We start from the raw sequence: 15,195 nt of genomic DNA on the forward strand, positions 1-15,195 counted from the left end.
GGCACTGGCAGATTTAGTATCTGGAAAGAACTTACTTCCTGGTTCATATACTGCTATCTTGTTGCTATGTCTTCACATGGTTGAAGGGGGTGAGGTAGCTATCTGGGGTCTCTTCTATAAAGAGAAGACTCTACCCTCATGGCTAATCACCTCTCAAAGGCCCTCATCCTAATCCATCACATTGAGGGTTAGGATCTCATGTGAATTTGAGGGTGTGGTGGGGGGAGCACAAATGTTCAGTTCCTCACAATACTGCTTACCATGGCTGCTCTCTTTTACAACGCTGGAGTTGTGCAGAGCTGCAAAATGATGAGGGCATAGAGCTAACAGCTATTCGCTGGAGTTCCTAAGCCCAAGAGCTGTCAGGGACTTGGATATCCAGCTCAACTCATTCAACTCATTAAAGATGAAAAAACTGAGGAAGGAGGAAATAGAGTGACTTGCTCAAGCAAGTTGCTCAACTGTTGTTCAAGTCAGACCAAGATCCAGATCTTCTACCTTAAATAGTGCTCTTTTCATCTCATCACATTGTCTCCTACAGACAGCATTTCTTAGACACCAGAACTACTTCCCCAAAGATGGTAGGAACCAAGAAATTCCACAAGCATTTTTATGGTTAGTAACAATTTTCATGGGTAATAAGACTTTTAGAGACTATAGTCTAAAGCAATGCTGCCTAGTAGAAATTTCTGCAAAGGTGGACTGTTCTACAGCTGCACTAATAGGCTGGTCACTAGCTTCATGTGGTCATTAGAACTTGGCTAGTATAGCTGAGGAACTGAATTTTGATTCATTAAAATTTCCATTTCAATAGCCATATGTTGCTGTCGCTACCATACTGGACAGTGCAAGTCTTACACACTGCCTATACCTTTAACTGGTATGTCACCGGGTATATGATTGCCTTTTTCTAGTTCTCTGTTTTTTCTTTTTTTTTTAATTTTTTTAATTTTTATTTATTTATGATAGTCACAGAGAGAGAGAGAGAGAGGCAGAGGGAGAAGCAGGCTCCATGCACCAGGAGCCCGACGTGGGACTCGATCCTGGGTCTCCAGGATCGCGCCCTGGGCCAAAGGCAGGCGCCAAACCGCTGCGCCACCCAGGGATCCCTAGTTCTCTGTTTTTGTACCCTGCAAGCCCACTCTTCTCAGTCTGTAAGTCTTAATAAAATATAAAGAACCTTATCATCACTAGTCGGTCTACTATAATTAGTCTACTATAATAAGCACATTTTACCGACATTATATTTCTAAAAGACTACTTTTCACATTCTATAATGATAATTATCATTTGTTAGTATATTCTATATATCTTTCATTCACCCTAAGTGCTCTACCAGTATTACGTCAATTTATCTCCCCAACAGCCCAGGAACTATGCTCTACTACTCTTAACAAGTGGCCAAAAGGCAAATCCATCTTCTTCCAAAATCCATGCCCTTTACTATGTTACACTGTGTCTCTAAGAACTGAGGAGTGGTGTGTGATCCCGTATAGCCTGAGGAGGGGTGATTTTTATTCACTCATTCAAAAATATTGATGGACTCTTTTTTAAGTGCCAGGCATCATGGCAGGTAAAGTACATAGTGAAGAATCGAATTATCCCAGCTGGCCTCCCAGTAACAAAAATGCTGGTTTTCTGAGAAAGAAATTGGGTAGTTTTTCCTAAGCAGCTAAGACCTCAGTGCTTACATGCTATAGCCAATATTTGCACCAGAGACCATCTCTTTTATGTTTGAAATGTGTGTTTATATTCTCTTGTGGCAGGGTTCTCTTTTCCCCATTAGCATATCATATTTCAGTGACTCAAGAGTTAAACTCCTAGGATTTCATTATGAACTCCACAAATAAACCACTTTCACAACAGATCACCGTAGAAATCCTCCAAATTAGTCCTGAAGCAGTTGACCACAGTTCTATGATAATTTTGCTAAACTATTGTGTTTGTTAAGATTTAAACCCATGAACAAAGTGACTGTGGATATTGTTTAAGAATATAAAAATATTGGGGTGCCTGGATGGCTCAGTCGGTTTAGTGACCTATTCTTGATTTCAGCTCAGGTCATGATCTCAGGGCTGTGAGATGGAGAGCCTACTGTTGGGCTCCATGCTCAGCGTGGAGCCTGTTTGTGGTTCTCTCCCTCACCCTTTGCCCCCACCCATCGTGTGCGGTCTTTCTTTAAAAAGTTCTTAAAATGTTATTGAATGATTAAGTCAGACAAAATGGGAGTGATAAGAGTCCAAAATATGATATGCCATATTACACCAGATCTAGTGTATCGTAAAATGTAAGATGTACCGTGATTTTATGTACTAGGAAAAAATGCCAACACAACACACTAGTACTTTTAATTTTTATTTAATACTTTTAAAAAGAGCTCTTTTAGCCTATTTAAATATAATTAGAAATTTTAAAAAGGTTTTATTTATTCATGAGAGACAGAGAGAGAGAGAGAGGCTGAGACACAGGCAGAGGGAGAAGAAGGCTCCCTGCAGGGAGCCTGATGCAGGACTGGATCCCAGGACCCTGGGATCACGCCCTGAGCCAAAGGCAGATGCTCAACCCCTGAGCCATCCAGGAACCCCTAGAATTTTTTTTTAATATTACTGAGGTGCATACATCAAAAAGAAAAATGTAAGTCAAATAGTTTGGTTAGGGAATTCCTAACCATTACACATTGAGAATTTGACTTTTAAAAATTGTTTTCAACTCAGAGTAATCAATATCTATGTTTTTCCACAAAATGACAGCTTCTACACCATCAGGATAAGTGGGATACAGAATTTCTGAAGAGATTTTCTTCTGGGATTTTCTTCTAAGCTGTGAAAACCCTTCTGCAAAATTTGAAAATGGCACCTCCTGTTCTGTGTATGTCGATTTGGGGGCACACATCAATGAACTAATGTAACAAAGCTTCATCTCCCGTTGGCATCTTCCTTCCTTATGTCTTATAAAGCACATGGTATTGCTTTGCTGGAAAATCAAGAATTGTGGTCATTCTGCCAATATCAAACATTTGCTTCAATATTATCAAATGTATGCCCTGTTCTGCCTCTGCCCCTTTCTGTGTATACGCAATAACCTTTAGTTTCAAAGCCAAATCACAATGTACTGTTGGTGCATGAAGAATTACCAATAACCAATGAAGTAGCAATGATACACATAGCCAAGAGCACTTCTCCAGAGCCTGGAGAATGATAACGAGGTCACGGGCACTGCTAGCCCTCTCACTCCTGGGTTTGTAAGATCCTGTGTTGGTAAAATGCAACATAATTTCAGATATTATAAAGTAGAAAACAAAAATGTGTCTTAGAACCAATCAGCTATGGATCTTTGGATTTTAGTGCTGATAATCAAGCGTATCTATCTTGTTTGACGTAGAAAGGAAACTCCCGGGCGCCTGGGTGGCTCAGTTAAGCATCCGACTTCGGCTCAGGTCATGATCCCAGGGTTCTGGGGTCTAGCCTTGCTTTGGGCTCCCTGCACAATGGGGAGCCTGATTCTCCCTCTCCCTCTGCCTGTTACTCCCTCTGCTTGTGCTCTCTCTCTTTCAAATAAATGAATAAAATCTTAAAAAAAAAAAAGTCCCCAGCTATGACTCCTTGGAAGCAGAGACGGTGCTACCCAATTCCTTGTGTTCCTAGAAGCAGTGCTCTGTGAAGCAAAAGGTCTCTTCAACGTTCAGGGTAAAAGCTGAATTTGGTTACTGTCTTCGAGCCCTGGAAAACATTGTTATGATCTGGATTTCTGGCTTTTCCCCCCTGTATTTAGGTGGCTCTTTTCTTTCTCACCAGATACTAGTGAGTTAGTAAAGTGATCAAAGAGTATGCAATACTTAACTATGTTTTGCTCAAAAATGTGATTTCTACTGTCTTACTGTTAGAGGTATCTCCCATTCATTAATTTAATTGTACATCCCAAATGTATTTATTGAGTATCCACCCTATGTGCCATCACTGACGCAAAAGGCACCCAAAGCCTGCTCTTATGGATTGTCCAGGACGGTGTGGGGAGGCAGATGACAAGTGAACCAGTCAAATATATACCATGCCATATAAGCAGAGTCTGCAGTAAGGACTATAGACGAAAGAAAGCTGAGAGGAATGCGTGGTGTCTACAGATCCCTCTCAGTCCATCACACCAGGTGAGTCACACTGGCTTGTCCCTGGGAGCAGGTTACCCTGTGGCTGCCCCTGGTCCAGACAGGTCATTAGGGAGTCTCCTCCATGAGCCCTGACACCATGAAGGGCAGGTGCAGACTCTGCCCCACTTCCTATTATTCCCTGTGCTGTAAAAGGTGTCAGGTCTCTCGTCAGCAGCCGCACCAACTGGCAAAATCCTTTTTTTGTCTTTGTGGTGAGCTACCGGCATCTTTTCTGGCTGCCTCACTACCGTTTCCAAGCAGTTCCAGGCTCCGGGGATGAGACCTGCAGCTCGTGCCATCAGTGACAGGCTTCGCAACTTCCACCACAGGCTGAGGATGAATTTCTGTGTCTTGGTTGCCTCCTGCCGAGCTCTGCTTCCTCCTCTGCCAAACAACTCAGTCCCTACACAATCATCATTTTTCTTCTCATAGGGTGGTTCTTTCTTCCCCCTTTTTCCTCAAAAGATAAGTAAAATCCTCTCATTGTGTTGCTACAGGAAAGCCTGACAGTTCCAGCTTGGGCTGACTGGAAGGCTGTGAGGCTGTGCGCTATGGGGAGTGGGGCCAGGCACGTCCCTCACTGCCTGGCTCATGCCTCCCGTAAGCGGGCCTCTGCCCTTCAGGCCTGTGCTCCGTGGACAAGCTGCTTTGATGTGGACTGTGGACAGAATGTCAGCTTCCCAGGCCCTGTGCTGTGCCCAGAACAGAAAGTGACACTAGTCCTCTGAGAAGATACAAGTGTTTTGGGTGGATAAGAGGGCCGCTCTAAAATTGGGTCTCAGAGGATTTTTCAAAATAATAGAAGGGATTTTGAGCTGAGTCTCTACCTTTCTAGAGCTCCCATTTCATCAAAATAAGAGGTAGGGTTCTCCCTTGCAGGCTCTGGGCAGTGGGCCTGGGGTTTCAGGAGCATGAGAAGGGAGGAGGTACAGGAACTCAAGGTTTTGGCTGCTATGCTGTCTTCCCATCTTAGATTTCCTTAGAATCATCACCAGAGACCAAAAAGGAAAGGCAGAAATCAAGTGGTGCTGGCCTCCCAGGGGAACAGGCTGTACTCCCTGCTTCCCAGATGCATCCCACCTGGAACTACATGCTTGAGTTTAGACCCTGCTCCTCTTGGGGGGAAGAATGCCGGGAGAGACCTGAAGGTGTAGTAATTCTCAGCAGGGCCACCATGGGCTACCTGCATAAGCTGGGCCAGGCCATGCAGCCCCCCAGCCGGCTCCCCACTCAGTGACTGGGCCCGGGTGATGAGCTTTCATCAAGCCCACTCAGCTTCAGCAGCGCTCTGCTCAGATACACAATGCCTTGTGGGGAGGGTGGCAGTGGGGTGCGGAACATGACAGGGAACTCTCAAAGAGGCAGAGGGAGCCTGTAGCTCAGTGCCGATCAGAGAGGAAAGGGGAGGCTAATGAGTCAAGATTTAGAAGAGCAGAGAGACAGTTCCTGGTTGCGTGCTCCCTCAACATAGAGGAGACGGCCTTTCATGGGTGGCTGGGTGGGTGGGGCATGCTAGTACCAGAGGCTTTAGTGTCACCACATGGAAGGCTGTGGTGATGACTGGCTATGGTTCTTCTGGGAACCTAGGGTGTGCTTACCAGGATCTGGCCAAACAGGAGGGGACACTGGAAGGTCTAAGGTAGAGGCATCTGGATGGCTAGGATACTGATGTTAATAATATTAATCTGTTGAAGGAAAAGAAGAGACAAATAATGAATGATACACCACCAATGTCGTCAAACATACCAGTGGCATTAGAGTCCAAGGGACTATGTGTCCCCAGTATACGGCCTCCTCATAGCAGACATAGATGGCGGAAAAGAGATTATCCAGGAAGTTAAAACCATACTATAGCACCTGTGCCCAAAGCCAGATCCTCCATCTCCTCGATCCCAGCCCAGAGCTATGTCAACTGGCCTCTCTGCTGCTCTGACTGGTAGAAGAGATGGGGCAGGAGTTTGGGAGAGCATTTAAGCAGAGGTCAAAGAAATGGAAGCTGAGTCTGTGGAGGGGTCAGACGGGACTGCCACACTTGAAGACCAAGTTGCCTGGAATAAATGGCAAGGAGGAGAAATATTTGAGAACTGGATCACACCTGGCATACTAGATTAAGTAGCATCCTCCCCTCCCCGAATTCATGTCTATGTAAAATTTGTGGATGTTACCTTGTTTAGCAATAGGACTTTTGCAGATGTCATTAAGTTCAGACAGGGTAGGTTCTAAATATTGCATGACTGGTGTCCTTATATACAGAGACGTCAGACACGGAGAAATAGATGTGGGGAGAACACCATGTGAAAACAGAAGCAGAGATGGGGGTGATGGTCTGCAAGGTAAACAGTGCCAAGGACTGCTAGTAACCAGCAGAAGCTAGAAGAGGATCCTTCCCTAGAGCCTTTGGCAGGGAGCATGGCCCTGCTGACACCTTGATTTTGGACTTCCAGCCTCCAGAACTGTGAGAGAATACATTTTTTTGTTTTCTTAAGCCACTTAGTTTGTGGTACTTTGTTATGGCAGCCCTAGGAAGCCAATACACCTGGGATCAGGGCCCTCCACAAGCTGGCAAGGGTGTTTGTTGTCCAAGGTGCGGGTGATCTTGATGTGAAACCCTTTGGCTGCTCCCTGATGTTCTAGGGTCTCAGTTCCAATTGTGGGACTGTGGAAGGCTGACAAGTCCATGGTGCTTTCTCCAGCTGCCACACAGAGGCCTCCCCAATCAGTGTAGCTGCTTCCTGTGGCCTGCAGAGCTCCATGCCTCCAAATGGAGCATTTCGCAGAGGGGAACTAGAGAGGCACCTGCAAAATTCATCACGTGCCTAAGCGGGTTCTCATAGAAACCTACACCCCATTCCCACAGGGCACATGTTACCTCGTGCTTTCTCATCAACACTGATTTGCATGAAGCTTCCCCACCCACCTTCATTCTTGATTGCAGACTCACACAAATAAAAACTTCTGAACAGCAAAGCTGCACTTCCGCAATCAAAGGCTTTTTTCCTTGCTCAGATCATGGAGATCATCTCTTTTATTCCTGGGGTCTGCCCTCCCCTCTCTCCCATCTTAGCCTCTGGCACACGCATGCTAATGTGGTTTTCTCTCTCACAACTTATGTATTACAGCAGTCCCCCCTTTATCCACGGGGATACACTCCAGGACCTCCAGTGAATGCCTGAAACCACAGATAGTACTGAATCCTATATATATTAATGTGTCTACCTAGACATATGTCCCCATGATAGAGTTTAATTTATAAACTAGGCACAGTAAGAAGTTAATAACAATAACTAATAATAAAATAGAATAATGATAACAATGTTCTGCAATAAGCGTTTTGTGAATGTGGTCTCTCTCTCATAGTATCCTATTGTACTGTACTCACCTTCTCCTGATGACAAGGTAAGGCGAAGCCCACATGATGAGACTGTGTGAGGGGAATGACATAGGCACTGGGACATAGCATTAGTCTACTATTGACCTTACAAAGATAGCAGGATCAGTGACTGCAGGTGACTACAGCCATGGAAAGCGAAACCACAGATAAGTGGGGGAGGATGCTATAGCTACCTGTTGCTGCATAACAAATGATCCCAGAAATTAGCAGCTCAGAACAATAAGCATTTATTATCTCACAGAGTTTCTAAGGGTCAGGAGTCTGGAGTGGTACAGCTGGGTGATGCTGGCTAATCGAGTTGTCGGCCAAGCTGCCAATCCTTTCAAGGCTCGACTGGAGCTCAAGAATCTGCTCCAAAGCTCACTCCTGTGGTTGCTGGAAGCTCAGTTCCTTGCTAGCTATGGCAACTCCAGTCTCCTGAATGTCCTCATCACATGGCAGCTGGCTTCCCCCAGCACCCATGATCTGAGCACAAGTCCTACAAGAGGGCAACCAACACAGAAGCCACCCTCTTGTATAACCTATCTTGGGAATGAAGTGCTATAACTTCTGCCATTTGCCATTGGTCACACAGACCAACCCTGGCATTTGATGGGAAAGGCTACACAGGAATGTAAATATCAGGAGGTGAGGATCTTTGGGGGCCATGTTGGAGGCTGGCTACCACACCCACATAAAAATATTTCCTTTGTTTTTAGAGCATGGAGTGGCAGACAGATTACTTAAGGCCCCAAGAGTCTGGGAACATGACCAATTCTACCATTTGGTCTCGCCTGGAGGATCAAATTTCTTCATTTTCCTGTCAGCCATAGGAGATAATTGCAAGAGGGCTAGGAAAACTGTGGCACTTTGTTCATTTCTCTTTGGTCAGACTGTCTGCATTCAAGTCTTGCCTCCTTTGCTTACTAGCTGTGTGATCTTGGGCAAGTTACTCAACATCTCTGTGCCTCAATTTTATTATATGTAAAACGGGGCTAAAATCTATAAGATTATTGTATGGCTTTAATGATATAATACATATAAAATGAGGAGCACAATCCTAAGTGCTCCTTAAATTGTGGTTAATGTGATCATTGTTGAGATATATCCTGTTTCAGGAGTCAGAAAGGAAGGAGAAGGGACTACGGACTGGTAAAACAGTAAAATGACAAAGATACTTCTCTGAATGTTCTACCATGTTCTATGTAGCCTTGGCCTTTTTGAGGTCACTGTTATTCCAAGCAAATGTTCTTATCCTCTACTCCCTCCTTTCATGATCAACAACAACACTGATTCATATGCATTTTATAGGCCAACCAAGGTCTGCCCAATTGTAGCCTGACCTGTGTGTCTGTAATTTAGTGATCTGCCCCAATGCACACAAAACCTTAATTTGAGCCTTTCAACTCAATGGAATTAACTTTTAAAAGGAAACAAATTAAAAAACCAATGAAGTTAATAAAAATTTTCAGATTAAAATAAAACTTCTTTATTAAATTCATTATTTTTTAATATCCCTTTGCTGAGTTTGGGACAGTCACATCTGCCAAATTTCAACTAGGTCAGCCCAAATGCTTTTTATTTGCAATGCATTCATTAGTAAAAATACCTACACCTCACTGTTAAGAAACCCTTGCCCAGTGGATTGGATGCCTGCTGGTTTAAGCCCTTTAACATTCACATCCATAGAGACCCTCGTTATTTGGATCAAGGCTCATTAGCCAGATAGCCCTAAATACTTGGTTGGACGTTTCCTCATTCATATTTGCGAATCTAGAATTAGAAAGTGAGACAATCACAAACAAAAAGAGTCACAGGACTCCAGGCTTATCATTAGAAAATGAAACAAAGGTTAATTCTAAAAGAGCCAAAAAAAAAATTGCTAAAAAACCATTTTCTCTTCTCCTTGTTGGTAGAGAATATTCGCCAGGATGCAACAAATGGTTCTCTTGAGAATGCTTTAGAGGGGCTGTGCCATACTGGTATAGCAGGCTACCATGTCACACCTCAAGTTGAGCTTCCATCAGCATTTCAAGGCAGCAGCCACAACCACGCCTCAGCAAGTTGTTAGGACAAAGAACCCAGACCTTCCTTATTTATGTCTGATGCTTATAGATCAAGGCAGTTGCTGCTGACAAGAATCCTTGAGTCTCTTCACCTCTTAGTGTCCCAACATCTGACAACCTAGTAAGGAAACAGTGACTACTTCTCAGAAATGGACAGTGTGGGATAGGTGGCTCAGACTATTGACGGGCAAAGGATGCAGCAGTTAGACCAGAAAGGCTCTGATAATAAAGAGGATTCGTTTCCAACCAGTTGTCTGCATTACTTACCCTTTTCCTTTCCAGAGGTCCTGCTGCCTGACAGAGAAATTCATGATCGTGGATAATTGCCAAACTCAGCAAATTTCTCCAAGCAAAGAATGATTCCAATAAAGAATGTTCAAGTTTGCAATAGTAATAATAATAATTAAAATAGTAATATTTTGTACACCTAAAGCATTTCTCATCCCCTTTTCTACTATTTAATATGCAATATACTTATAGGAGAATGTGTGCAGTGTATATTGAGTACATAAAATGATCCAATGAAACATTGTCAGGTGTTTAATTCTCCAAATTTATTCACTTTGCCTCTGCTAGAAATTTAATCCCAGATATTACATTAGCCTTTGCTAATCTCATCAATTTCACCCATTTACATTCTTAGCATCACGGATGTTATCTATTAATACCACATAGATAGCTAAGAAGTTGTGGGCATCTTCTCCGGAGCATGTCATTTCTTACCCAGAAAACTAAAGCAGAAAAAACCCGAGGGACAGGGGTAAACAAAACATTTGACATTGGGAATTGTGCCTGGTTTCTGTTATCTCCACCCACTTTCTCTGAGGTTAGAAGCACATGAACCAGCACACACTAGTCTGGCTTTATTCAAATTTAAAAGTGAAACCTCAGAAATACTGAATTCTGCAGAACTGGATTCTTGCAGCCACAGTGACTCATGAACACAGCAAAAGAAATGTATTTGATTTGGATTTTGGCCTTTCCATGTGCCACATTAATCTCTTTTGGGGTCTCTCCTCACCTGATAGGATTCCACTTAGGGTATCAGGGCCAGAGCTGTAAAGCTCCCCAAGCTCTTTGAAGAGAAAGGCTGATTCTGTGCAAAGTCGAGCTGTTGTTTTGTTAAGGATACATGAGAAAATAAAACTTGGCTTCATAGAGGGACCAACACAGACATTGGTTGGTGGGTCAAAAATTCAGTCATATTGGCTCTTCTGAGATCTTTGATCTCTTCCAGGCAGATCAAGGGAAGTAGGGGTAGGAGACTAGGACAGGGCCTACCAGCAGAAGGAGAGAAAAATTGGAGGGAGAGAATTCAGTTCAGCAAGCTTTCATTGACCTAAGAACTAGAGACAAAACTCCATAAATTTTCTGCCACAAGAGGACATTTAAAAGAACATTTAATAAAATGTGCTAAGGAATTAGTGCACAGGTTTGCTAGGGAAAGCAGCAGGGGGCCACTGAGGTTATTGTGGGGGTTTTAAAGAAAGGGTTTGGGGGATGCCTGGGTGGCTCAGTGGTTGAGCGTCTGCCTAGCTCAGGTTGTGATCCCAGGGTCCTGGGATCCAGTCCTGTATCGGGCTTCCCACAGGGAGCCTGCTTCTCCCTCTGCCTATGTCTCTGTCTCTCTGTGTGTCCCTTATGGATGAATAAATAAAATCTTAAAAAAAAAAAAAAAGCAGGGTTTGGGAACAACTGAAGCCTTAGCTGAGAGTCAAGATGTATAGATGGGAAGAGTGGTCTAGAAAAAGTGACAGCACCTAAGAGAAATGGGAATCACAGAACATGTGCTTGGAATTTCTAGTGCTTCATTAACTACAGGGAGTGTTGGAGAATGGAGACCAGGTCACGCGCCATGCTGAAGAAGCTAATCACTGTTCTGTTGGTCATGTGGGAGCCACTGTAGATTTTAATAGGGGGAGAAATGGAATCTGAACTGTGTTTTATTTTTTTTATTTTTACTTTTTTAAAAGATTTTATTTATTTATTCATGAGAGACAGAGAGAGAGAGAGAGAGAGAGAGAGAGGCAGAGACACAGGCAGAGGGAGAAGCAGGCTCCATGCAGGGAGCCTGATGTGGGACTCGATCTCCAGGATCCACACCCTGGGCTGAAGGCGGAGCTAAACCACTGAGCCACCTGGGCTGCCCCATGAACTGAGTTTTAGATAGATCATTTCACTAGCAGTAGGTATGGAAGGGGCAAGAGTGGAGGTAGAGAGTCCAATTAGCAGGTGATTGTAATAGTTCAAGGAAGAATGGCAAAAGCCTGAACTAGAACTGTGGTGGTGAGTAGGGGTGGGGAGATAAGCTAATTTGGAGACAAAACTCAAGATAATCAGTTATTTGTCAGGTGGGAGGAAAGGGGGAAGCAGAAAAGAGAAAGTTTCTGGAACCCAGTTCTCAAAGTGTAATAGCTGGGCCAACCGAAGGGGCATCACCTAGAACTCATTAGAAATGCACATTTGAGGGCCTTCAGCTGTCCCAGGTCTTCTGAATCAACAATTGCATCACAAACACTGAGGCTGGAGTAGACAACCTGTCGATTAACAAATCCTGCAGGTATTTTGATGTAGATCAAGTTTGAGAACCGCCCACCCATCTAGAATAACCTCCAGGATTTTGAGTCAGATTCCTGGGTAGATGAACTTGGCATTCACTGAGATAGGAAATACACTAAAAGAAGTAGAGTGTTTTGGTTTGTTTGGAGGTGAGGAGAGGGCAGGAAGTTTGAAAAAAGGAAAAATAAGTGGTTTGATATAATACAAGGAAAAACAGAGTTAGAGATGAAAGACAGGAAAGGGGTAAAGGGAATAGAGGTGAGTTAGATCCCTGCTTGAGGTTAGTGGTTGGCAGAAGGAAAATTTTGAAAGCTGATTTGTTGCTCCTGGGAGAGCAGTGGAAGGGAGAATGCAGCCTGCATGGTGAGTTAGCAATTTTTTCTGTATCATTAAAAAAATCTTATTTCCAAAACTATTGATTGTAACATATCCTGCTATCTGTACCAACGCACAGGAGCTACCATGGCAGGATTTGAGCGAGGTCTTCCTACCCTTACCTGGCTGAACAGATGAAAGAATATGCAGAAGCATGGTACCCAGGTTCACAAGCCCCTGGTCTGGATCTCTCTTGAATGCCCTGAGCATGATTAATATTATGTAGAGGCAGCAGAGATGATGGAACTTGTATCATAGCCATATAGAACTCGGCCAATGGATCAGAAAAGCCCCTCTTACAGGGATAAGCTATTTGCTCCTGAAGTTATCTGTCACTGTGGCAGGTTGGAGCTCAAAGTACAGCCTGATGTGCCCCCTTAGTGAATGCTTAGGTTGACCTGGGAGGATGGAAGGCATGATGGAGACTGATGAGCGGAGAGAGGAAGGGTGGTTCTCCTGATCTATGGAGTGCCCTGGACCAGGGTCAGAGATGGATAAAGCCACCAAAGAGAGAGAACAGCCAATGCATGCGGGGGGAGTGGTAAAAGAAGAAAGTTCTGCCTGCATCCAACCCTGCATAACATAAAGAGAGATGAAATAGCATCCTCATACCTTTGAAATAGAGTTACTTGCCCCAGACATTCATGTCTGAAAATAGAAGCTTTAATGCACCAAGGAGGCCACTAACTCAGTAATGACAGATGTATGGAAGCTTTTTCTTAATATGGTATCTGAAGATAAAAGCAGCTCAGGGTAGACACATATTTTAAGTGCTGTCCTCCTAATACAAATCCATCATCAGTTAGCTGTGCTCTTTGACCGGCTTTTTAGCAGTGAGAATGGTTTGTGCTGATGAATCCACATGTTCTGTGCCAACATTTCCAAGACCTTGGCTTTGTAACACCATGTTCCAACCAACTGTTCCTTTCCCTGCTCTAATTTATTCTACATATCACTGCCAGATTGATTTTCAAAAGTAGGTCCCATGTTACTCTTCTGCTCAAAAACCTGTGAATGGCCCCCTCTTACCTATGCAAGTAAATACAAACTTTTTAACTCACCTAAGTTACCTGATATTCCCATTGCTAATGCCTATTTTTCCTCCAAAAGCCATAGTCATCAGGGAACTATTCTAACTCCTGGGAAGGATAGCATGTCCACTCATCAGTACAGGATGAAAAGTCAACAGTGGGTGCATTTAACAGATGAACAGAAAGCAGGCTCCTGGTGGGACACAGGATGGGCATTTTCAAATTAGGCTTTCTTCCTGGATTTAGGTATTTCTTACGATAGAAGTTTCAGATGTTAGGTATTCATGGAGGGGGAAGAAGGAGAAAGGTCTGGTCTCAAATATGGTGTGCTATTTAGGGAGCCTTGATGAACACTATGAATGAACCACTTGTTGCTATCAAGCATACATGGACTCTCCATCCGGAATGGGGTTGGGCCAAGAAGCAGCAGAGGGGCCAGACAAGAGCCCAAGATATTTTTCAGTGAAGGATATGTAGCCCAGCTCCTCATAGAGAGAAGTTCAAGTTGGTAATTTCCTACTACAGCAATGCCTCCATGAAGGGATGAGGGGACTCTGCCTCCACAGATACTATTAGCTGGAGGTCTCCTTTGGGCTCCCTATTGCCTTCATGGACAGGCTTCTAGCCTAACCTTTAAATAATAAATGTGGTACCACTGAGAAACTGTCAGGCATTTTTTTTGAAAGTGGGCAAACCATGAGTGCGCACACCTTGTCTCCAAGAAGAGATGAGCAGAAGCATTGTGCTCTGAGAAGTCAGCATAGGATGTTCCGATTTCCCACTTCTGGAGGAGTACACTGCGATCTTGGTGGAGTCATTTCCCCGCTTGTGCTTCGGTAGCCTCACCTATAGACTAGAGCTAGTGTAATAATAATGATGATATATGTGAAATGCTTAGAGTGGTGCCTTGTACACAATAAGGCCTATGTAAGTGCTTGCCATTGCTGCTGCTGTTGCCATGGGTGGTAGATAAGACTGAGTTCTGGATTCTGAGTTCAGATCCCATATTAACCTCTATGACCATTAACCTTCTGATTCTTCTGTAACATGGGGATGACAATACTTTCCTCATAAGATTGCAGTGGACATAGGTGAGTTAATATATTTCAAGCAGAGCTGCCTAATATATGTCTTGCATATGCTGTCAAATATTAGCTATTATTCTAATTACCTTAGTCTTCACTGTTCCTTAGTCCTATGTCCACTACCTTTCTCTGCTACCCCTACTCCATTCTCATGTAGTTTTTAAAAATTCTGGTATTTGCTGTTTTAGAAAGTACCCGGACTCCCTGAAGACTTTCTTCCTATAAGCCCATCCCATTATGTTTCATTTCTTCATCAGCAGGTCATAGAATCAGGATCGTACAACCCTAATGATTGGTCCCTACCCACCCCCCTTCAATTCAAATGCAATAGGGCCTGGTCCCTGTTTGTTGCTGGTGCTGGTGGTGGTGTTTAAGTTCTCAGTCTAATTCTAAGGGACGGTTAGGATTGAAGCCCACTGGTCCAGACTGATTTGAATCAAAAGAATGAAAGGAGGAGAGGCGACACACTAGACCACTTACCAAACCCTCCAAAGCCTTTTTCAAAGAAAGTGATCATAGAACCTTGGTAAATGCTCCAGATTGTTTTTGGAAGAGCTCTGTGTTT

General features: G+C 43.7%; 1 long non-coding RNA gene across 2 annotated transcripts; it reads right to left on the reverse strand.

The window, feature by feature from the left end:
• Positions 1-2,546: 2,546 nt before the first annotated feature.
• On the reverse strand, positions 2,547-14,527 carry LOC111092776. Of its 2 annotated transcripts, none has more exons than XR_005379887.1 (3): positions 14,256-14,527; positions 5,743-5,829; positions 2,547-4,601 (listed from the first exon to the last, which is right to left on the reverse strand). It is a non-coding gene; the product is annotated as an uncharacterized LOC111092776 (long non-coding RNA). The 2 variants fall into 2 exon arrangements; XR_005379886.1 differs by having other exon boundaries at positions 2,547-4,594; positions 14,256-14,524.
• Positions 14,528-15,195: the final 668 nt, after the last annotated feature.

Source organism: Canis lupus, chromosome 27 (assembly GCF_011100685.1).
Source record: "Canis lupus familiaris isolate Mischka breed German Shepherd chromosome 27, alternate assembly UU_Cfam_GSD_1.0, whole genome shotgun sequence".
In the NCBI taxonomy this organism is placed as follows: domain Eukaryota; kingdom Metazoa; phylum Chordata; class Mammalia; order Carnivora; family Canidae; genus Canis; species Canis lupus.